Below are 24012 nucleotides of genomic sequence, written 5' to 3'. Positions count from 1 at the left end.
CCGCATTCTCCCCTGCGCAATCTAATGTAGTCGCGAATGTAATGGAATACGCCGCTAGAATTATGGCGTTGACAAAGCTTGCTCCTCATGCACCGAACTTGCAGACAATCCCCTTCATGCTAACACTACAAACGATGCAGCCATATATAGCTCCCTTATTTGCCTATCAAAAAGCTGTCGCAAATCCCTGATATCTGCGATGAAAGCCAAACAAAGAATGAATGAATAAGCGCTTTCCAACACAAATAGCTCTCAATTTATCTCAAGGCATCCGATTACCGCAGAATAAAAATAAATATATTTTTTTGCCTGAAAGTAATGACTACAAACCACGAGACGCTGTCGCCCGCTTTCCCAAGCTTTCTCGAGCTGCGTCGTCGTCGATAAGGCCTGGATCAGACTGTTGCCGCAACTATCGTAATATCTCTGCAGAATGACGTCATTCACGCCTCAGCCAACCTAACGGCGTGACACGACGGTTTTTACGTCCGTAGCTCACGATACGGTGGTTACGTCGATAGTCTGAAAACAGCCTAACTGGCCAGCATAGACATCAGCGTTGCTCGCTCGTCGGCTGGCGCCCGATGCATTTTGGCGACGCGCGCCGACGCGCCTAAACGCCGTAAATACGCTGCATGTGGTTGCGGCTTTACATTACGCCCAACTAGAACACCTCCGGTGTTAAAAGAGCTGTCAGTCCTCGCAAATAAACCTCGGCCTTTCACGTTACGGATCCGGCGTCTGTGCGATTAGGCTATCATCGCACTCGCGGCGTACACCATTTCCTTTCCTTTCGTAGCTTGGGCATTAGCTTAGGAATTTGGCTGAGTCGAAGCGGACTTTCGCTTGGGACTTTTGTAGTTTGGTTTTTCAAATTTAGAGGGTAGATCAAAGACTCTAACTACGTTTTTATACAGAAAGCTTCACTTTTGAATCCTTCTCCTAAGAAAGGGGACGACCGAAGAAAACCCAAGTTAAAGCTGATGAAAGCCACCAGCTCCACTGTTGCCTGAGTCTTCGCATCTCAATTGGGAAGGTGGCGGAATCTTTCCTAACCGATTGGGTATCGCTTTCGAAGACAGCCGAACAACGAATTTTGTTTTTTCTCACCCCACCCTCAGGGAATAATGTGGGAATGGGCTCCAGAGTTCCAGGCACTGGTTGTGTTCGGCGAGCACCGCTACCAAGGAAGCTCCCTGCCATTCGGAAATGACTCCTTCAAGGCAAGTAAAATGGGGCAGTATACGGGCCTGAACGCAATCCTCTGTACACAGCCCGAGAGATCCTTAACTGTAATGTCGGCTCACAGATTTGGAACCAACTAAAATTACGTGCGAATGCTAAATTAAAACTAATCACGAAGTGAATAAATATTATCTTTCACGCAAGTTATCAGCTTCCTCCGAATTCTATAAAAAGTTGATTGTCTGTTCCCGAATACAACAAATTATTCTCTCTACGATTTGTACATCGCGAAAGAAAAAATTGCGACATATGAATTTGGTAGGGGTATGTTTTCTCTCGGCTCGTCGTGATTTGGATGATAAACATTTTCCTAACACCTGAGGGCGTGCTAATAAATAAAACAATGGTAAATATACCAGAACCTCTGCGAGGCTTTTAGTTTGAGTGACCAATGAGGTACGCCTACCAGAAAATAAATTGTCTGTTACAGTTCATAAATGGGATTCCTTGTTTCCAGCATCGCTTCTTTATTTCTCCTATCACGTTTTTGGCCACAATTCCACTTAATTAGCGAGAGCTTTACCCGCATCCAGTTCGGAGCGCGATATTATCATTATCCCGCTTGGCTGGGGCCTCGATGATATGCGCGAAAAAAATAAAACCTGGAGCAACTTCCGGAAATCCGAAAGAAAGCAATTAATGAGGCTCTGCAATCAACAAACCTCTAGAAATTCGTGCGATCAGCTTGAAGTGCAATCGATGGGTACATTGACAACGTGCTTACATATTTAGCGGCGGAGCGTTTTGGGCCGCGTAATATCCGTACATCGCACCTAAACGCCTGAAATATGAGGGGAAGTGGCGACGAGGCATGGAACACACGGACAGGTGTTGGGATTGCGCGCCTCAAAAACAAAATGTGGTTACTAAGGTCCACCGAATGGAATTCGGGATCTCTGCGCCGTGAAACCGACAACCTAACCATTGGACTACCCCAAAGGCCGGACGCGGGCGGGGTTAGCAGCGGCGGAGAAGAATAACAGGTTCAGCAGATTCGAAAGAAAAAAATTCAGATAAGCTTGCACTTACGCAAAAGACTTGAATGCCAAAGCTGTTGTATGTGAGCACTGCCGGATATATAGTGAAGATTTATATATAGTCATATATATATTTATATATATTGATATATTTATATATTTATATATATATATATATAAATATATATATATATATATATATATATATATATATATATATATATATATATATATATATATATATATATATATATATATATATATATATATATATATATATATATATATATATATAGTCAAGCTTTATTGCGTTACATTTCAGTATCCTTGTTTATTTGCATAGTTTCGGTGCTAGTTATCGTCGTCATATGTGTCGAAGAGGTCGTCGCCTTCTTCGCGGCGAGTGGCGGATGCAATCTGCCTCAGCATTGCAGATTTACACAAGCTCGACTGGCGAAGTTTGCACTAAGCCGCGCATGGCTTGAACCATAGCGAAGCTGCAGGATTTCTTTATACGTCAGCACTGAGGGACACATCAGCTGGCATTTGTAGAAGATGGAAATCGGTTATTTACATGTTCCGTCGTTTCTTTGCACTGTTATATATAGTCTGGTAGAAGTTAATAACAACCATAGCTCATGTAGTGTGCTACTGGGCGAAAGCAGCGGACAAAAATGTCAACGCGCGCGCGCGTTTTGAATGGAGAATGCGCTTAACGCGGGACGTCGTCATCATTTTCACACCTAGTCTTTTTAAGGTCCGCGCAGGAATTTAAAAGCAGATTAAGTGTGATAAATCATGGCAACAACTCGCGTCACGTTCAAAATACTCGAAGTAAGGCACTTTTTGCGCTGTACAGATTAACAACCGGCTGCGGCTGCGGTTGTCGTTCTTAGGTTGTCCTCGAGTATAGTAGAATTCATCGTCGTATGCATCGACATCGTGATATCGTCGTGTTACTCATGTGAAGCATTATATGCGCGGTAGCACTTCACGACAGTGCTGGAATTTTTTTTGCTATAAAGCCACTGCGCGAGCCGGGGACTCTGTGGCCACCGCGACGCACGCGCTCACCAGCGCCCCGCATTTTCGTGGTATTTTGGCTGAAACGGTGAACTTACGGCTTTTACAACAGCTCTGCTCTTTTAATTCGCTTCCCGAGGTCGGAATTGAAGCTGGGTCTCTCGGTTTATAGAACCGCGTCTATCCGATTGAGCTACTATTGAGCTACCGTGCGGGAAACGTGGGGGTGAGTGGCATCCCCGAGTGAATACATTTCGATAAGATGTGAGGGGTTAGAGCAGCATTGTCTCGATAATGAAAATCTCACCTGGGCGTAGTTGAGAGGAGGCGCCGTTGAGATGGCCAAGCGGGGTGGATGACGATAGGCGCATCAGCGCGAGTCGCGAGCCTGGTCTTATTGCAGAGGTGACTAGGTGTTTGAGACAGCAGCAGGGCTGTTGGCCATCCAGCAGAGGTGTTACGAAGGAGCTTTCCCTAGCCTAGGAGTGCGCGGCCTGCTTGCCATGTTACTGCATATGAGTAAGTATCCATTCCAAGCGAGTTTTAGTGCCGCCCTGAGCGAGTATGTTAACCACAAATTGAATCTGGTGGACAGTAGTATGGTCAAAGAAGGCCCTGTTGAACCCCTAAAGAGCAGCTTTGGAGTCGGAGAGGGTACGAATCCGGGAAGGTATAGTAGAAGAGCCGCTGCAAGCAAGGTGGTCTAGTGAATGGAGTATGCGACCAAGCTTAACCTCAGCGCGAGACGGTGAGAGTATGTTTTGCAACTGAGCCAGGCTGGCACCGGTAAAGATGCCTATGTCGTCTGAGAGTTTCGACTTCAGGATGCGACGAAGGGCCTTTTAGCGGGAATGTATCATTGCTCTGAAAATGCTGGGTCGCTGATGAGAAGATGTTAAAAGTGGCCTTTCCCAGAGGGGAGGCGGTCCCTTGCCTCGGAGGTGGTGGCAACATAACTCGAGAATCCCACGGCACCAGCGCCGCTTTCTGGCTCGAAATAGATAGGCGTTGGCGTTGTTTGAGTTCGAGAGCCGGTTCAGAGAGCATTATTTCTATAAGAGGCAGAGGAGCCGCCTTCTTGAGGGCGTCAATACGGGTGTGTCGCGCCAATCAAGTTATTGTTCGTAGCATAGCCCTATGCATGTTGTAGCTGCTGGACAAGGTTTAAACAGGGGTGCCATAGAGAAGGCGGCCTTGGACCATTGCACGTGCTACGACAATGCAAGATACTTGTTGGACCCTACGTACTTATTCGACATTCTAAACATGATCAGTAACAGCGGCTTCTAGGGGGCTCAAGCTGCTTTAACCAGCACTGTGCACTGTTAAGACAAGCCAAAGGGCTACCAGCAGCCTAATTGTGCCGCGCACAGAACTTATCGGTGTGTCATATAGATGGTCTGCTGCATACCAGGGCGCAGGTTATGCCGTCAATTCACCGCAAGAACACTGCTTTTAGTAGACGGTTCTAGCCAACGCTTGAAGGTTCGACTGGAGGCTGTGGGCTGCCGCATACGAATTAGTTATGTCCTCAGTTGACGTGTAGTCGGCAGCTTTGGTCCATACAGTTAAATCATACCATTTCCTTTACTTTCACCTTAAAGGACCCCGGGTACTGCGTAAGTTACAGGCTCATATGACACAGCTTCGAGAGAACAAAATTCGAGAGAACAAAATTCGAGAGAACAACATACACATAACATACACGCAAGCAAACAAGTTACAAGAGAACAGCTATAAGTGCCGTCACGGCAACACAAAAAACTGCAGTACAGGTGCACCAAAAGTAACACGCAGAAGGAGATCGGTGGCCGGAACGGGCAAAGCTGCATGCCAGCTTTATCTATGAATAGATGTGCTGCAGATAGCGAGGGTGCACGTGCTCATCGGACTGGCCTATCTCGATGTTCTAACACTCGCCTTATTGCCGACTCAAACGAAGCCGTGCTGCTGCCATCTCTGCTCACCAGGGGAACTTCCAGCGCTTTATACACTAATATGTTTGCCCATGTCTCGACAAAAACTGTATTTTGCGGGGTGTACTTTCTGCTTCCTCAGGAATGCCCGCATTTGTAATGTGCATGCCCATGGCAAATGTTCAAGGCACCTCCAAGCTCCGGGGAGGATATCAATTCTTTTTACGCGATTAGGTGCTCTTGTGTGGCGTCAACCATTTCTTTATGCAGGGCCCCGAATACACGGGCTACCTAACCAGCGACCAAGCATTGGCTGATTACGCCGACCTGCTAACGTGGCTCAAGAACAACTTGCCAGGCGCCAAGACAAGCAAGGTTGTGGCATTTGGCGGATCCTATGGAGCCTTGCTTAGCACATGGTTCTGAATTAAGTATCCACACATCATTGACGCGTAAGTTCTCTTCTCTCAACTCAGTCTCCCTGATTTTCCTGAGAAAAAACATCTGTATGTTCGTTTGTTGTTTTTTATGTGACAAATTGTCTGCCATTGCCTGTATGCTTTCGGTACTGCCGCATCATCAAGCACTCGTGAGACAAGCTTTTTCTCCCCGTTTTCCTGCGTATTAGGATAATGCTGAAATAAACAAACCCTAACGCTATACCAGGATTCGAAGTACGTGGTAGTGGAGGGATCAGAATTAGTTTACACCACAGTAGGTCCCCAGCATGGACGGAATCCTTGAGCATGAAAGGGTAGTTTTTTTCTTATTCGCCTCCATCCGAAATGCTTCCTCAGATGCAGGGATTCTGAACAGCGACCTCGTTCTCAGAAGGGTAATGCTCACCCACCGACCCACAGAGGTAGCTTGGTAATTGAGTATTACCTTCGTCACATAGCTCAGCATGTTCATTCAAATCAGCCTGGTGCCGCGTCGTCTGTTCAGAGTCCTGGCCAGTAGCACTCCCGTGAGAATGTTCCCCGGACTGCACCAATGCGGAGTGTACTTCGAGGCAACCACGACCGGCTACGAGAAGTCTTCTCCTGGATGCAGCAAACTCGTATTCAAGACCTGGCCTGTTCTGGACCAGTTTGGTTCTACAGGTGAGTCCGCCCCAATTAAGGCGTGTTCTGAGCCACTAGCTCTGCAAAGGCATGACTGTACACCAAGCACAATTTGGGTAGAATATGTGACACGTTCAGGTACTATAAGACAAAGAGAGCGAAGGAACTGTCATTCTAAAGGCAAAAGAAATGAAAGGAAATCAAATCTTCTTCATTAATACAAAGAAGGTTACGAAGCAAAGCTTTCTCCCACGCATCCTGCGTAAACGACCGAAATACTGTTTCGACCGTGATAAAAAGGCGCAATAGGGTAAATATTGGCTTTTTAATGCGCGGTACCCAGGTTTCCGTCCGAGAGCGGGAAGTGTTTTTCTTGAGGCGCTCATGTGCATTCGCTTATAATCATAGTCGTATTCGGAAATCTATTGTAAAAAGTTGTCTTTGTTGCAGTGTGTTTTTGTGACGGGATAATCGTCATCAGTGAGGCAAAGAAAGCTTTAAAAGGTAACTTAATTGGCATAACCACATAAGCGTGAATAATGCACAAAAATGTGACACTAAACATCAGCGCCGATTTCAGGAGTGATTGAGAGAGAGATACTTTTATTGGGTTTTATGTGGCTCACGGGGCGGTGGTGGCCACTGGCTTGCTCCCTGCTGCTACATGGGCAGCCCTGGTTACAAAGGAGTTTTTTACCTCTAGGTCGTAGCCACAGAGAAAGCCTCATCCGATAGATCATTACAAGAAATTAGGGTAAAGGGATCTTTGGGACATACCCAGAAGATGTGGGGAAGGGGTGAGGGCGCCACAACAGGGAATTCTGGGGAAGGGTATAATGAAGGGTGGATTCGTGGGACTATAGCAGTACAAGGGAATGTGTACGTCTGAAGGAGGCGCCACGTGTGTGGGGTCGGTGGGTACCATTAGAGAATTTTGGATGCGTCTGGCGAACATGGCAATTGGAAAAATTGTTAAGGCCGCGGAAATTCATCGCGTGGGTGACGGTGTCAGTAAGATGTCCATATCTTTGAGCTCCAAAAAGCTAGCCTTCTTAGACACGCATTTATCACGAATGTGTGCATATCAGGTGCGTGTGGGGCTGTGCAGTGACGTGGTAAACTTCGTAGTTATTTAAGTGTGTTTTTTTTCTATTTATATGTCCCGTGGTCGTTATTAAGATTAATTTGTAAATAGTGCGGGTTCTTTTTCTCCCTCTTCCTGTGTTTTCTTTACTGCGTTTAACGAAGTTTTGGTTGAGCACCAACTAGCTCGTACCCATACGTTGTTGAAAGGAAAGAGCAACTCTAGACGCGTGTCGGCAGACATCTTTTTTTACTACGTCGCCCTCTTACTCTCAAAGGCAGCTCTTTCCAAGAGCTGTCTCTACTTTAGCCTCATGTCACCACTCGAAAGAAAAGTGTAGTACACTGGACTAATCACTGCTTTAATGGAACTGTTAAAAAAGCATATTGTGGAGAAGTGAATCGGAGTGGAAAGAATATCGTTCTCCTTGTTCTCCGTCACCTCCGTTTCTAAGCCGTTTTCTTACAATCCTGCACTTCAAATAGACCATCAATACTGCTCAAATAACCCAACACAGCTGTTATAGACTTTGTAAGGGTAACATTACAACAACAATTGCTTCAACATAGCTTGTTTTCTAATGCCGGAGGCGTCTTAGAGATGAGGCACAAATCTGGCTCACGGTTCTGGAAGAGCTTACTATACCGAGAATTCTAAATCAGGCTTTTGCGCACCGATCGAAACTTCATCAGTGCTGTCGGGTGATGCGGGATAGTATATTAAACAGTCCAGACTTTATAGAAATATACAGCCAAGCATTCATCATAAAGTCAAGTATATGTTCCAGTATTCAAGTACAAAGTTTTCATCTCAAGCAGAAGATTTATTGTAACGACCACGGGCTCTTGTTCAGGAACAGCATCTCCATGACAGGCAAATTTCCTGTCACTAAAAGCTGCGCGCGGCCTCGTTAAAGCTGTCGAATACACCTGTCATGCAGGCAGTTTTGACAGTAATTGTGTCGGTGTAGCCACTGATTATTTTGATGGCCCTGCGCCCCAACAAAAGGCTTATAGTAAAAAACAGCACGTCCTATCCATGGTGTGTATCAAAGATCCAATGGCGGTTTACATGACCCACCACGCTCATCTGCTTGCGAAATCTTACTTCATCAAAAGTTTTTCTGTTACCCCAGCCCTATCGGGCTACCGTGAAAGGCAGAAATAGCTGGCTGCGGCCCACAACTGTCGCCGCAGGACTTGAGATAGTGCATGAGTGCGCACGTTATTTTGTCATTCTTATTGGTACCCTCCAGGAAAGCATGCTCGGAAAGTGTTTGCCATTCTCGTCACGTTGCGTAAGCAGCGGCACGGATAAACACTGAACACTCCTATTGCACTACAGAAGAGCCTACGGTGCGGCAGATAACCCAAAGTTCCCCTGAGTTACTGTGTCATGCAGAAGCTGGATCTGCGGTTTTCGCTTCGCAAGTTGTCATCTGCTAATTGAAGGTGTCAGTTTTGATAGATGCGTTAGGTGTTCGAAGCAATGCCCTAGATGGCGGGTCGCGTCTCAAGCTACAACAATATTGTCATTTCGGTGTATTGTATGGATGAGCTTGAAACATGTTTACAAACAATTTCCGATCACAGTATGTTTGTTCTGGGCGGTTGGAGCTAAACTACAACTACGTTTCTGAGGTTCTTGGTAGGACACATTTACATCTACGCATCGTCTGGAAGCACGTGAACATGTAACCCACCGCGGTGGCTGAGTGGTTAAAGCATTGTGCTGCTGAGCCCAAGGACGCGCGTTCGACCCCGGCCGTGGGGGCTGCTTGTCTGATGGAAGCGAAAAGCGAAACGGCCCGTGTGCCGAGATTTCAGCACACCTTAAAAATCACCAGGTGGTAAAAATACGACGCCCTCCACTACTGCACGCCTCTTAGCCCAAGTGTAGCTTTTCAGCGTGAAGCCCTTAGATCCATCAATCGATCAATGAATGAATGAATAAATAAATAAATAAATGAATAAATAAAGCAATCAATCAAAAACAATTGAATCAAGCAATCAATAAATCAACCAATCAATCAACGAGGTCTAACATTCGCCCCGACTCAAATTTTTCTTGAAAGATTAACATTGTGAGAGCGTTACTGATATTGAACGCTCATATATGAAAATTTCAGATTCGTCTAACTACTCTTGTCTGAAATGTTACCGTCTGCAAATTTGGATATTGCATGGCTATGATCCAGAGCCGAACAGGCTGCACTGCCCTTATCCGACAGCACAATTACACTGCGGCTTTTACGCGGGTTTAAAATGCCATATAGTGACGTTACCTCGAAGAATATTTTGGGTCGTTACAGGCATTGAAATTTTATTGCATACAGTGAGGCATTGTCTCTAACATCCTCAACATGTGTCCGCAACATGTTCTTCCAAAATAGCTGTTTTTTTAACGCAGAGGACGGCCGCAGGACACTTCAAGAAAAGTTCCAGCTTTGCGAGGCTCTGAACAAAAGCTCGTACCTAGATTTTCGGGACTGGGTTCGTGATACGTACACGTTCCTGGCTCTGGTCAACTACCCGTTCAGCGCAAACCTCAATGGTGAACTACCAGCGTTTCCTGTAAAGGTATATTATGGTAATAGCTGTGTTGCTTTCCTTTCGGGAAATATCACTTGTCCATTACATTGCATAAATGAAGTCGAGCTGTTCGTCAGTAGAAAAGAGGAAAACATGTAGAAAAGTAAAAACTTCATTGATGACAGTCTTCTAGGGCCAATACCGCCATTCGTAGAAACGGGAAGAGGGTTATTTTTGATGCTTACATGAGCTAAGATCCAGCTGCTTGTCTGTGGAACAGATAAAAAGGTATAATTGGAGTCGGCTAGGTTTGCAGGAACCAGAGCAATTGGTTTTTAAAGGGACATACAGGATAAAAACAAGTTCGCGTGTATCGATAGATTACGGCACCAAAAATCTAAATACACCATTCTCGGTTTTAGCTGTTGTTTTATAAGGCAAAAACATCATAAACATAAAAGTGGGTGTCGATGCCCCGAGCGCTTTTGGGTACTACTGTTTCCAAAAAACAAAACTTGTCAATGGCGGAAACGCTTTGCAGCAGCATGCATTAATGTTTTCCTGAGATAAACAGTTCTTTTGTGGTACAGCATGTGAAAAAATGTAATTCACACTTTACGTGAGACCATCTGAATAAAAAAAAACAGACTACAGCTTTTATAGACTGCTTGACCGGCTACTTCCCTCACGTTTCACAATCGGGCATCACGCTTTCAGTTTCTTTTTGGAAAACATGTGCTTTAAATTTGGCGCGCAATTTGCGCCAGATCTCCTACGGTGAACGCCTGAGCTTCTACAAGCCATAACCACACAAGAAGCGGCAAACGGACCTAGATGTTGAAGCTACCCGCGTAATATTCCCTTCTAATGTTCCGTTCTGTCCGCGCGGAAGAACTATTTATTTCTAATGCTCGCCGGCCGTAGTATGTTGCTCGCGGCCTATTTAAGGAGCGTATAAAAAAACACATCTTCGCTGAAGGCTTGAGGTCGACTTCTCGAAGCGGAGAGCGCGGTTTCAACTGGTTCCCTTTTACTAACGCTCGGTGTACCGCTCCCGGCAGGCGCCAAAGAAGCTAGCGTCGGAGAAAGCTCGTTGGGCGTACACGTTTCGCGTTGTATGGGCTTTCGAAGCGGTTGGTGCAATGTTGCTGCCATTGGTACCAATGATATGACAAAAAGCATTTCTCGTTCCGTCGGCGACAATAAAATTCCAAGCCAGCCTCCGGCCAGAGAAGCGTTGCCGAAGGCGGACATGGCTTAGAAACGTAAAAGCTATCGTTGCTTGCGTGATAGCGCCTTGCGCCATTTATTACGCTCGGGACCACACCGATGCCTCACTTTCTTTTCGTGACGGGATGGCTACGTCACAGAAAAGTGAAGGGGAAACGGGACGGAAAAATGACCGCTTTATATACTTATTTTGTGGTTAATACGGCACCGTTGTTCGTCGAAAAAAGTCGAGAGAAGTACCAAGCGTATGATCTTTCACTGAAAACAAAATTTTTTTAAGCCTTTGGTGTCCCTTTATTCCTCATAAAACGAAGTATTTGAGCGCGCCAGCGCCGCCATCATACAGCTGTTTAAAAACCATAAAGTTGCATAATTTACGCTCACGCCAAGTAAATACATTTTATTTTCGACACAAACGCTTGGGGTCCTCGAGGCGGAAAGGGCCACACACTACTGGATTGTGCTTGCGGGCTTGGATAGAAGTGGTGCCTAGAGGTTTTCTTCTGCCACAAAACATATAGTCGCACCATTTTCTTTTGCTTACCTACAATTTGTATGCGCTCACAGTAAAGTCACCCAATTACGTGTCAATAAAAGTAGGCTGTGGTTATTGGCGCGTATCATTCTTTCCCGCTTTAGGAGGCGTGTAACTTGCTGCAAAAGCACCCTGCGGAAGGCGAAACTGCTGTAGATGGAGTGGCGAAGGTGATGAACTTGTTCTACAACTTCTCGGGGAACAGACCATGTATGGACATATACATCGTCTCGAAGGGGACGGCTTGGAACTTCCAGGTGAGAGTGAAGCGGCTCTGACTTTTTGAAACTTTCCGGTGACTATGCTTTGTACGGCTCTTCGGAGTGGAACATCATTTTAGGGGACAATTTGTTGCGAAGCATGAAATATGCCGTGAAAGCGATCCGGATGTGGTAACGAAATTTTCGGATGTTGCGTTTTTTACGCAATCGAACTTTCGGAATTATACATTAGAGGGGCTGTGAATCAATCAATCAATATGTCAATTAATCAATCAATCAATAAATCAATCAATCAATCAGTCAGTCAGTCAGTCAGTCAGTCAGTCAGTCAGTCGGTCAATCAATCAATCAATCAATCAATCAATCAATCAATCAAACAAACAAACAAACAAACAAACAATCAGTCAAACAAACACCCAGTCAATCACAATCAGTCAATCAAACAATCAGTCAAACAATCAATCAAACATTCAATAAATCAATCAAAGAATTAATTAATCAATAAGTTTATATTCGACGAATAGATCTGAATAGATCTGGAGGGGTTATGGGCAAAAAGCACACTCGATAGCTTCGGTAGGCCAATGAACACATTCATTCCGTTGATTCTATGGCGATAGTGGCACAATATTGCACAACGAACTATAACACTTCGACAAACATAAAAATTGCAAAGTATTCATTACACAAAGTATTACATGGTGAGGTAACATTTGCGGTTCACAAGTTTGGTTATTCAACATTCTTCCTCATTGTATTAGCACTGCTACAACATTAAACGCGAAATTCACTCAAATTAGCTGTAGAATAACGAAACACACAATAGGCAGGCGTCCCCCCGCAACTTTCTCGCGCTATAAATATGATGCACAATAGAAATCTTGTTAGCTTCATTGAGCCCAACAAAGTCATACGTGAATTGAACCGACACTATAAGATTGTCTTTACAGTGCCTCACACACAGGCAAGTTTAGTTTGGTGTAAGTTGAAAAGAAGATAGACATAAGAATTCAGGGTAAGTCTTCTCAAGAACTAGAAGCGATTTAGGATTCGTGGTACACGAAATCGCGGGGCCTATCAAGGATTTATATTTTAACGATATTTTACAAGCGTATGGGGCAAGGAAATGTTCACAGTCGTTTTTTTTTGTTTTTTTTTTGGGGGGGGGGGGCTTTATGTGTAATAAAAGCGATCATTCCGAAAGTTTTTATGGCTCAATACCTGACCCTGCCGCTAAACCACGCAAACAAGCACGCGAAGCCAAAAGCCCGCCGTAGTGTAGCAGAACAATATGCAGTCGTGTCTGGTTAGTGCTGACATCACCGAGCACGGAGCATGGAGCACGGCGTTGTGGAAAATTATTCAATTTTTTTTTGAGGGGGGGGGGGGAGGAGAGAAGAAGGGGGCATTCCGAAACTAGCTGAAACAAACTGCGCTTTGGGGAACTACCTCGACGGCGGTGATTATGTGGTCTAATATTCAAATCACGCAATGATTGCCAAATGTCCGGAGTATACTGAGAGGTCCGCTTTACGAGATACTAGGAGTGACGCCAAGGAGGGCGAACGGCTGCCTGGAGGCAGTCCTACATTGTACAATATTTAAACTTCAGTACATTAGTACACTTGAGAGGCTCGCTAAGAGGGTTCAACTTAAATTAAGAACGACTCAGCGGGCAATGGAGCGGAAAATGATAGGTGTAACAGTAAGGGACAAGAAGAGAGCGGAGTGGTTCAGGGAGCAAACTGGTGTTAAAGACATATTAGTAGAAATTAAGAAGAAGAAATGGACGTGGGCAGGGCATGTAATGCGAAGGCAAGACAACCGCTGGTCATTAATGGTAACAGAGTGGATCCCTAGAGAGGGCAAGCGCTGCAGGGGGCGGCAGAAAGTTAGATGGGCAGATGAGATCAAGACGTTTGCGGGGATAAATTGGTTACAGTTGACACAGGACGTAGGCAATTGGAGAATAAATGGAGATGCCTTTGCCCTGCAGTGGGCGTAGATAGGCTGGTGATGATGATGATGACATTAGTAAAACGCAGTTGCGGTCATACAGTGTGTTCAATCTTGGATTCCTTCTCATATTTATCTCCTACAAACTGCTTAACGCAGCAATGCACAGAGTTAATCTGGCCCACCTGCTCTGACGGCATTCACGACATGTTCTACCCGCAAGAGTGGAACGCGGAAGAGTATGTGGCGGGGTGCCAGGAGAGGTTTGGTGTAACGCCAGAATTCGACAAGATCACGACCACCTACCCAGTACCGGAGCTACAGACTGCTTCCAACATCGTTTTCACGTAGGTTGCGCTTATTCACAGAGAAAAATTATAGCAAATCGTTATTTTGCGTGTCTGCAGTTCAAAATACCAAGAAAATGCCGAGCGCGCCCGAGCGGGACCACGTGAAGTCGTGCCTCGCGGCGACCGGTGCACATTGAATTGCACATTGACCCTCCCACATAAATTGTGAAGGGACGAAAAGCAATTTAGAAACCCCAGTTACAATTACAAAATACGCCCGAATGCATCTCATCCATAGCACAGCGCTCTAAGCTTCAACCTGCTATACAACCCAAAGAAGTGTCACAACTCCTCTCGATATATTAGAGCACCGACGAAAAAAAAACGTTTATTTTATTTCAATGCGTTTCTTTTTGCGAAGCTTCTATGACTAGGGTTCATATATTTTTTATGTCAGCAAAAAATGTTCCGAGGCTCCACGCGCGTTTGAAGCGCTAGAGGATCTGTAGATAGAGCCGTTAGAAAACACATCCCGGTCGGTGTTCCATTATTTACAAAGGGCTCATTTAGTCAAAATATAATTTTAACGTTAGATTATACGTCTCATCACTTGGACGCGCAATTAGGTTAAATTAGTTATCCATAGACACTATTATCGAAATCTCTTGAGTAAAAATAAAAGTTTCTTTACGTGTATGTATCTGTCTTGGAGACGACCGCCGTCAGGCGTCAAATAAAAAACGTTGTTCCATACCTTTCCCTTAAATTATGTATCACCTCTATGGTAAAAGGCTTCGCTGGTCATGTACCTGCAGAGTGCAGAAGTCTCATGGTTTTTTTTATTTCATTAAGTCATGGTGAACTGGACCCTTGGGCGTCCTTCGGCTTGGGGAAAGCGCCCAACAAAAACACCAAGTACATCCTCATCGAAGGAGGCGCGCACCACGTCGACCTTCAATTCTCGCGTCCCGACGATTCCGGACCCTTCAAGAACGCCAGGGATGCAGCAAAGAAGGCTATCCGGGGGTGGATATTGTAGGACTCAGGAACACGCAGTCCACGCCAAACTTTATACAAAAAATGTGATTTAACTTGCTATCAGTGAAGAAAATAAAGTACCTCATGAACTGTCTGCTTACGTGCTTTCAAAGTGATTGATTGATTCTAGAGTTTAACGCGTCGACGCAGTGCAGGCGATGAGGCGCGCCGTAGTGGAGGGCTCCGGGTTAATTTTGACCACCTAGGGATCTTTAACGTGCGCCGAAATCTCGTACACACGGGCTTTTTTGCTTGCCGCCTCCATCAGAAAAGCGGCCGCCGCGGCCGGGAATCGAGCCCGCGACCTCGTGCTCAGTAGCGCAACGCCTTAGCTACTGAGCCAGCGCGGCGGGTCATTAAAGCCTAGCAATTATTAAAGACTTCGATACTGCTAGCTCGCGTTTGTACCCCTTTCTTCGCTTGTATATTTCATATTTTCAATGAATCAATCAATTTGGACGAGAATTACTCCAGCAGTTAATCTAGCCGGACTTCACGCGGCAGCTTTCTGACGTTCAGGGCTCTCCTCCGCATGGACCTGTTCTACTCACCTGCAACCTCAACACCGTGGGGTGGTGGTGATTTAGTAGGAAAGCAGGGAAGAGAAAAGAACTCGGGATATTGTTAAACTCAGTCGGGGAGTTCACCCTCATAGAACCCAGTCCAGGGAAGGGAAAAGGGGGGGTTAAAGGATAGGAAGAGAGAAAGAGGTAAGAATGAAGAGAGTGGGGCACAGTCTATATGGCGTTCGTCTCGTCCGAGGCTCGACGGCTACAAACGCTGCACCAGTCCTGTCACAACCACAAAGTTGAGGAGGTGCTGGAAGACCTCCCAACGATGTCGTCAAGGGATACCGGCAAAGTGGAGAGGAGCTCTTCCAGCTGATTGGAGTGGGCCTCATGAACCAGTAGGTAGTCGCTGTGGACACTGCAGCCTTCGACACCGAAACAGCTGACTACGCGGCCTCGGCAGGATATTCCTGCCACGACGTTTTAAGCCGGAGTAAACTCAATGATCTGTTCACCAACTTGTGCGCGACCTGGTTGACGTCGGTTACAACATCATCGTAACCAACGTGTACTTGCACTTGCAATTAAGGGTCGACCTTCGTTTGTATGATAGAATTATATCACAACTCAACACAGCAGAAGAAAAAAAAACATTTGCAACGTCAGCGCTGCCACCACCGTATGTGGGCTGATTCTAAATTGGCTGTCCCAAATATCTACTTTAACAGTGTCGACAAATTAGCATCCACTTTGGGTGTGTAGTATAAGCCTCACCCCTCTCCCTCTCTCTATGTCTGTCTTTCACTCTCTTACTTTACAAAATAGTAAGTAATTTGTATATAAGCGGAAGGACGTTTTCTTAACGCCTCAGAACGCAGGTTGAGAGTAAACCTACTTGCTGGTAGGTGAACACGAGTAGTGGAAGCGAAATAATAAACGTAATTACAGTGTTCTGGTTAGAGAATCTATGCAAAAAAATTCAGCATAGCGTACATGCTTCCGCTGTGTAGAGAATACTGGCTATGACAGCTGTTGGGCTTAAAGAGGAAAACTGAACAAAAGTTTACTCTTGAGGTTGGTATGGAGCAGGTGAAAAACTGTTGGCTCCAAATGCAAGGCACCCAGACAAATTCGTCTGGATCTCGAAAGCAGTTTTATAAATCTGGCAGACCAGGCGATGTATGTTATTCACCTGTCATCATGATATTCACCAGCCTATCTACGCCCACTGCAGCGAAAAGCACTGTCCAATGGATCTCCCGGTCCTGGGCTAACTGCGACCAATTTATCCCCGCAAACTTCTTGATCTCATCTGCCCATCTAACTTTCTGCCGCCCCTGCCATGCTTGCCTTCTCTAGTAATCATGCTTTGCAATTCGTCATCAGCAAATCTGATTTTACTGAGGTTCATTAACCCTTGCGCCCACCTGTTCCCATTGCAGTGTTCTTAATACCTCGCGTGAACAGACTGTGAATAACACTAAATTGATTGTGTCTCCTTGTCTGGCGCCCTTCCTTATACGTATGTTACTGCTCCACTTATGGAGGATTATGGTAACTGTTGATCCATTGTATATCTCCTCTAGTATTATTACGTAATGCTCGTCCCAACCCTGATTCCGCGATCCCTTAACGACTGCTGAGGTATCGCGCAAGCCAAATGCTTTCTCATAATCTATGAAGGCTACAAATAAAAGTTGAGTATCCTCTGCGCATTTCTGTATCACCAGATTGATCGTGTGAATACGGTCGGTTCTTGAATATCCTTTACAAAACCTTGCTTGTTCATTTGGTTTAATAAAAACTAATGGGGCAGAAATTATGTTTTCGACTAGCTTGGTATCTGGTAGACAAATGGCACTAAGGTGATCGGCCTGTAATTTTAAGTCCCTCATGCACCCTCTCTTATTGATCAGGATGATGTTTGCGTTCTTCGAAGATTCCGTTACACTCGTGGTAATTAGGCATTGTGCCTACAGGTTTGTTAGTTTTTCTACTGCTATTTGCCCTTCCCCCTTCAAGAGTTCTGCTCTTATCTGATCTTCGCGAGGTTGTTTGCCCCTTTGCATGTTTTTGTCGAAGCCTTCGTTACTTCTGTCGTTACCGGGGGATTGTCTACCTCCTCGGAACTTCCTTCTCGTTCAGTACTATCCTTGACGTCGCGGCTGCTGTACAGATCTCTATATAATTTCTCGTGCAGGATGTGCAGGATGTGGAAGTTCTTGGAAGGGTGAGGTGTAGTTACAGTATTTAAATGAGGTGAAATTACAGTAATTAAATGACAATAATCTAATTACTTTTTGTTGTAATGAGTAATGTAATGAATTACTTTTGAGTGTCGGTAATTTAGTAATGTAATAAACTACTTCAGGCCAGTAATTTCATAAAAATTACTCATTACATTCCCAATTACTTTTGACTACGATATAGCCTGTTCGCTTCTTTCACGGCATGAAAAGTTTACCAAGTAGAGTTCCAAGGCCCAGAGAGTCTGTGGGCATTGGAACTCTACGAACGCGAAAGAAACACAGCTTCGATAAAAGCTCTGCCTGCTTTCCATGCCTCTTGGTTCCCTTTTCATGCGTTCCGGGATTGCCGTGGCGACAGTCCGTCGGGTTAAACAAAAACGTGCAGATTGTGTTCAAGGCTTCATTACAGTGGTCACTGTTTTAAGCCCTCTGCTAGGAATGCATGTTTTTTGATCCCGCGGGGATCAGCACGGAAACGCGCGAGCCGTTTGTCTTTCCTCGCCTCAAAGAACTGTCAGAGTTCCTTGGATTGTTTTAAACGCGCGCGGTCCTGAGAAGCTGGACCATCGCATAAGTGACGAACACAAGTTTCTTGCAGCGCGCCCATGTATCTGGGATGTTTTCGGTGTTACTGCAAACCAGAATGCTTGGATGCACGAACGCGCCCGTGGTGCAGAAATGCTCATGCCGTGGTGCCGTTGGCGGCGGGTGACTCACGATCCGTTTCACATGTGTTCAAAGTTAACCTTAAGTCACCTTAAGTCACCTTAAGCATGTATGCAAAGTCACCTTAACCAGTGCCGTCGTGACGGGTATGCTGCAACAAAATCACGCCTAGTGATCCAACATTTTCTTTAAAAGTATTAAATTTGGTGCTGCCAAATAAAAAGCCTTGACTGTAAACGGTGTTTTTTTTTTCTTTTTGTGGTCAAGGTGTTTTAACGCGGTATTGCAACGCGATCAAGGTATTTCAAAATAGACAGCTGGTCCGGAGCCACTTCAACGAACTCTTTCGCAGCGAGGGATGCACAGCAAACAAGCGATGACTTATTCAAGATCAGGAGTACCGGGCCCATTCAGTCGTTAAGCGATGCACTCGAGTGTCGGAGGAAGAGTGGCATCGCTGGTCTCACTGTTCTCGAAGGGCAACCCGAAAATGAAAAAAGTTCTTCATTATGTTCAACAGAACCCTGCCCTCATTCGTGCAAGCGCAGCGTCTTTTTAGCATGGCAAAAGAGAGACTGTCGTTCAAACGGGTACACCTTTCCGATGCCCCCTTTGAATCGCAGCTCCTTCTGAGATGTAATAAAGATATCTAACATATCAACGTATAGCGCTGTGAATAAAGTGTGCATAAGTTGGTGTATAAAGAAATATTTTTTAGACTGCAGTGTGTATGTATATGAGTGTAAATAAAGTGTATATGAGTTGGTAGCGTATGAATGATGAATTTTTGTTAAAGTATAATTTTAAAGTTATTTCATTACATTTGAAAAGTAATAGTAATTTAATGGCATTACTTTCAGCCACATGTTATTCAGTGTAATGTATTACATTTCAGAAAATTTTAGGGAAGAAATGAGTAATGTAATTTGATTACTTTTTACAAGTAATCTTGCCATTTCTACGCGTATGTTAAGATCACAAATTAGGCTAGATTTGAGGAGTAACCGTAACAAGGTTGTACGAAAGAAGCCGCTCTATAAGCTAACAGTGAAAAGGAAGGTTGAAGGATTCAGCATGGCACTGCAGAACCGATATTCAGCTCTAACCGACAAAGCAGAGTTTACGACACATGAAGCCAGCGACAATCTTACACGCATTATCACGGAGTGTGGAGTAGAACTACGAGGTAAGATCAGTAGACACGATACTGGTAAACGTTCCCCGGAGACGGCAGATTTATTTCAGAAACGGCAAAGCATGACATTTTCCCCAGCTGACAGAATAGAACTAGCAAAGGTTTCGAAGTTAATCAATAAGCGTAAGACAGTTAACATACGGAAGTATAACATGGAGAGCATCGAGCGTGCTCGATCCTCTCCATATTGTGAACCAGTGAGGAGGCGTTTAGGATTTGGAAAAAAACACATGTATGCAGTTAACGACAAGCAAGGCAATTTCCTTACTAATAGGGATGAAATATTTATTGTAGCATAAGCGCTAGCGGGCCGCAAAGCAAAACCGAGGAAACGCTGTACAAAAACTCTCCGCGCGGTGCCGACGTAGCGTGCTACAGAAATTTAACGTTTAACGTATAAAAAGGCGGAAAACACTGTCTTAAAACTCTCTATTGGTATTTTCAGCTACCGTAAATGTGATGTGATGTTACGTAACGGCTTGCAATTGTCACCTGTCGTCACCGTGAAATACGGAACAAATTTCACCGACATTCGGCACTGTGAAATATCCGTGCATTCGCATGAAGCGCAGTATCACACAGCAGGCAGATTAAAAGGTTTTATGGCAAATAAATATATTTCTGATTGTGTAGAAGTCATAGACAAGTAGGCATAAAATTAGCTCCCGTAGTTTGTATTAACATGCAGCAAAACATAGCAACTATTTGTTTCTAGTAAAAGCAACACACCAAGGCAGTACAAGCCTATCTTTTCCAAGGAACCCAACGAATTATATTTGTTGACGCTCCGCCTATCGAGCTAGTGGGTCGCAAGATCGAATTCGAGAGCAGAATAGCAAAGAAAACTGACGGTTTTATTTATTACTGCGCTGATTGAGTTCGAGCTGGATCAAAGGGCGAATAGGCGGCATCAGATGCTCTGCCGTTATCAGGTGTGAGCTGCCGTTCTGATAAATGCCAAGATTTTTTATATTGTGAAGCGCCAGCCAATTAGGTCGTTGCAATAAACTATATTAACGGGTAACGGGTTTCCCTGTCCTGACCGCGTCATACGACATATAATCATTGTCGTCGTTTTTCTGTGGCCATGCTATAAACTAGTTGCATATCAGAAGACCAAAGCGTTACAAGTGAGCGTGGCGGTAGTGGCGACCGGGTTGGGAATAATGCAACAGAGCTTCCATTGAATCAGAGATTCAACTATGTTACTAAAAGCAATTTAAAGGGATTATTAGGCACCTCATAAACGATTATGTGATGTTCTTAATCCTACCACGCGCCTTTCACTCGCTTTTGGATCAACGTTACTTTATCGCCTGTTTCTGGTGCCAGGCTCAGCTGCCGTTCTAATTTCTATAATAAAAGCCAAGGGTTTTTATATTGTGACTCGCCAGCAAAGGGATTCGTTACAATAAAATGTACTAACGGTTATATACAATTACGCACCTGGTTGTAAGGCAGCTACAATGTTCGAAGCACAGCATCCAGCCCAACGTCTGTGAGCGCCGTATTCTTATTTTGCAAGGCTATCTACCAGCATGGCTCCAAATCAGTGCGGTGACGCGTATCCCTAGGTGAGCGGTTGGCCATTGTTGAACATCTGGCTAACCTTGGCTACGTCGTTGAGGTCTTTTCCTCGACTAGAGCCTGTGCCATAACCTCCGGTGGCCAAAGCGCAGGCCCAGTGGAAACTACGGAACAAGCTTATGGGCAGCTGGTGTAGCGGGAAAACTAAGGCTTCAGTCAGGAGACGTGAAGGAGTCGCGACGTTTAATGCGATGATGGCAGCCAGGGTGTGAGTGGACCGATTTCGTAGGTCACAGGAATTACCATGCGTGTGATGCGGTAAGGGCCCGTGAAACAGCACAGCAGTTGTTCACACCGGCCGATGGGGCGTGATGGGGTCAACAAGAGTACTAATGTGCACGATGAGAAGTGCACATCGCGATGGTGTTGACCATAGCGACCTTTCACGGTTGACTGTGGGGTCGATTTCCTGGTGCGAGCAACCTGGCTGGCCAAATCAGCGTGCGCTACGGTGTCGCGTTCATTTTTGGTTGTCAACGTCTTCGAGTCACGCAACACGGTGTCACACAGCAGGGTGAGTTCGTGTACAAATTTTGAACCACAGCGCAAACGATGCGAAAAAGGACGATAGCAAGAGGACACATGAAGCGCTGACTTATTACAACTGGATTTTAGTTTCTCCAACGGCGCTTAATATAAACGAAATTGAAAAAAACAAAACATGAAAAACTCATCAAAAAACACACATGAAAAAACGGCATGACAAAGGCATAGAACCAACCACACAGTTAACCGTTATCGGCACTTGTTCTTTTAAAATAGTCTATCCCCTTCTTCGTGAGTGCAGTTGAGGCTATACTGACGCATTTCTCACCCAGGCGTTCAATCTCAGCAGGCTCCATAATTTCCAGAGTAAGCGTATTCACGTTTCTGCCGATAACGCGGCAATCTTCAAACAGCGGCTGGCAGCCGCAATTGTCGCAGTGAGTGGCGAGATGACGAGATGAGTGGCGAGATGTGGGGTTCCTTCACAGCTTTGATTCCCAACCACCTTCACAGCGTGGATTCGAGCCACATTTTTTTCTGTCCCCTACAAGTTGCCACGACTTTATAGAAACGTTAACAGTGAGGCTTTTCAGAGGCACCTGTCCCATCAGCAGCAACGAGCAAAGTATGGTCCATGTGCAAAAAGAGTTCCGTATTCGCTGCCGCCTCAACATGCCACAAGCGGTACATATGACAAAGGGTCGGGTGCTTACATGAGAGCCTACGTGAGCGGAACAATGAGCGGAACAATAAGCGGAAAAAACCTTCTTAGTGGACGTTTGTGCTCACATTGCATCCTGTGCGGCTGCAGGGCGCATTTTGAACGGTTATCGGCCGATGCACGGTTTGAATGCACGGTTATCGGCCGACAGATATCAGAACACCCGAGAAATTCACAAGCGGCGGAAATTCATAGATGAGCTGACCAGTGTGCGTGTGCTCCATCTGTATTCCCGTCAACAAAAGAGCTTCACCATCTATCGGCTTGTGGGCTATAGAAGTATATGATTTGGTGTTACAAGCGACACTATATATTTCAGGCAATCTGTTACGGTCCCTGATCAAATTTATCAGGTACGGGCAGCGAATTGATCAAGTACTGTTGTTGGTAGGCTCCATAGTTTTTTCCGGGGGTGTGGCATCACGAGAGATTACCCTTGCATTTGTCCTTGGAAATTTGTTTGCTCGACAGACGCACTCTCCATCGATATCACGACCACACGCGTCCTTCCAGCCCTCTTCGTGTTATTCTTCTTTATACGCTCGGTTTTCTTTAAAGCATAAGGTAGCGAGGTGCGTCAGAGACAGACATATTCATAATTTTGCAATGATTTTGCAAGTTGAGTACGAAATTACCAACAAACGTATTTTGTTTGTTCAGTCGGTATTCAGTGATATCTTACGTACCGTCATGGATGGCAGTAGCGGCAGTAAATACTGCGGCTGAATAATCCGTTGCTTGGCTACTTTGACGATGGTGTGTTTCAGTCCCGGAGGAAGCTGCATCCGAAAATAGAGGTAAAAAGCAGGCCTTAGATGGCAGATACCATATATAACTTAAGCGAAAGTATCTTTTTTTCTGATCAGGCTACTTCTTGAACACTCTATCCAAGTTTTTCGGCAAACATTTCTTCATCGAAAGCCTCATCTCAACCATCAAAATAAGAAATCAGCACGTTTGTTATGATGTCGAAACTACTAAACTATATTTTTCTTTTTCCAACTGCTACACTGCATCAATGCCGACACTTTATGTACCGTTACGCATCGAGGCACCCTATGTGAAGTCTCCGGCGCGCACCACCAAGCGGTATTCAGTCGCAAAAGGGTGTACTCAAGGGCTTGTCGCTACATTATATCGTTCACAAGCAGCGCGGAAGACGGGGCAAAGGAAGTTACAAACGACACAAGCGCTGTGAAGTGTGCACGTTCCTTTGTCCCGTCTTCCGCGTGGTTTGTAGAGATTATCCAGTCATTCACCCCCAACAGTTCAGCTTCCCTCCCTATTGGCGGTGAGCGCGACCACGGGCGGCGCTGCGAAACGCGGCTCCGTGACGTCGGCTTAGGGATTCTCACATTTGTCGTCTGCTTCACTCGGGCGCGCTCTCCCTGTAGTTTCTTTGCGCGTGGCTGGCGTCTGATGCCTGTCCGCACCACAATTTGCGTGCCCGTAACTTTTTATCATAATATTAGACTTAAAATCGCAGAAA

At 45.3% G+C, this 24012-nt stretch overlaps 1 protein-coding gene and 1 pseudogene across 2 annotated transcripts in view; both read left to right on the top strand.

Moving 5' to 3' along the window:
- The window catches only part of LOC144178036 (lysosomal Pro-X carboxypeptidase-like), a 38155-nt pseudogene extending 22608 nt beyond the window's left edge, over positions 1–15547 (top strand). The window contains exons 4-10 of the transcript XR_013323926.1: positions 1122–1223; positions 5432–5613; positions 6107–6264; positions 9719–9888; positions 11710–11862; positions 13942–14129; positions 14925–15547. The product of XR_013323926.1 is annotated as a lysosomal Pro-X carboxypeptidase-like (transcript). The remainder of the gene's footprint in view (positions 1–1121; positions 1224–5431; positions 5614–6106; positions 6265–9718; positions 9889–11709; positions 11863–13941; positions 14130–14924) is intronic.
- LOC144178049 (lysosomal Pro-X carboxypeptidase-like) overlaps positions 1–24012 on the top strand; it is a 164098-nt gene that overhangs the window by 82963 nt on the left and 57123 nt on the right. The window lies entirely within an intron of this gene.

The sequence above is a fragment of the Haemaphysalis longicornis genome, unplaced genomic scaffold, assembly GCF_048455015.1.
Source record: "Haemaphysalis longicornis isolate Haplotype H1 unplaced genomic scaffold, Haemaphysalis longicornis Haplotype H1 scaffold_39, whole genome shotgun sequence".
Classification (NCBI taxonomy): Eukaryota; Metazoa; Arthropoda; class Arachnida; order Ixodida; family Ixodidae; genus Haemaphysalis; species Haemaphysalis longicornis.
Note: the sequence above shows the minus strand (reverse complement) of the source record. Positions and strands in the feature narration are given on the sequence as shown.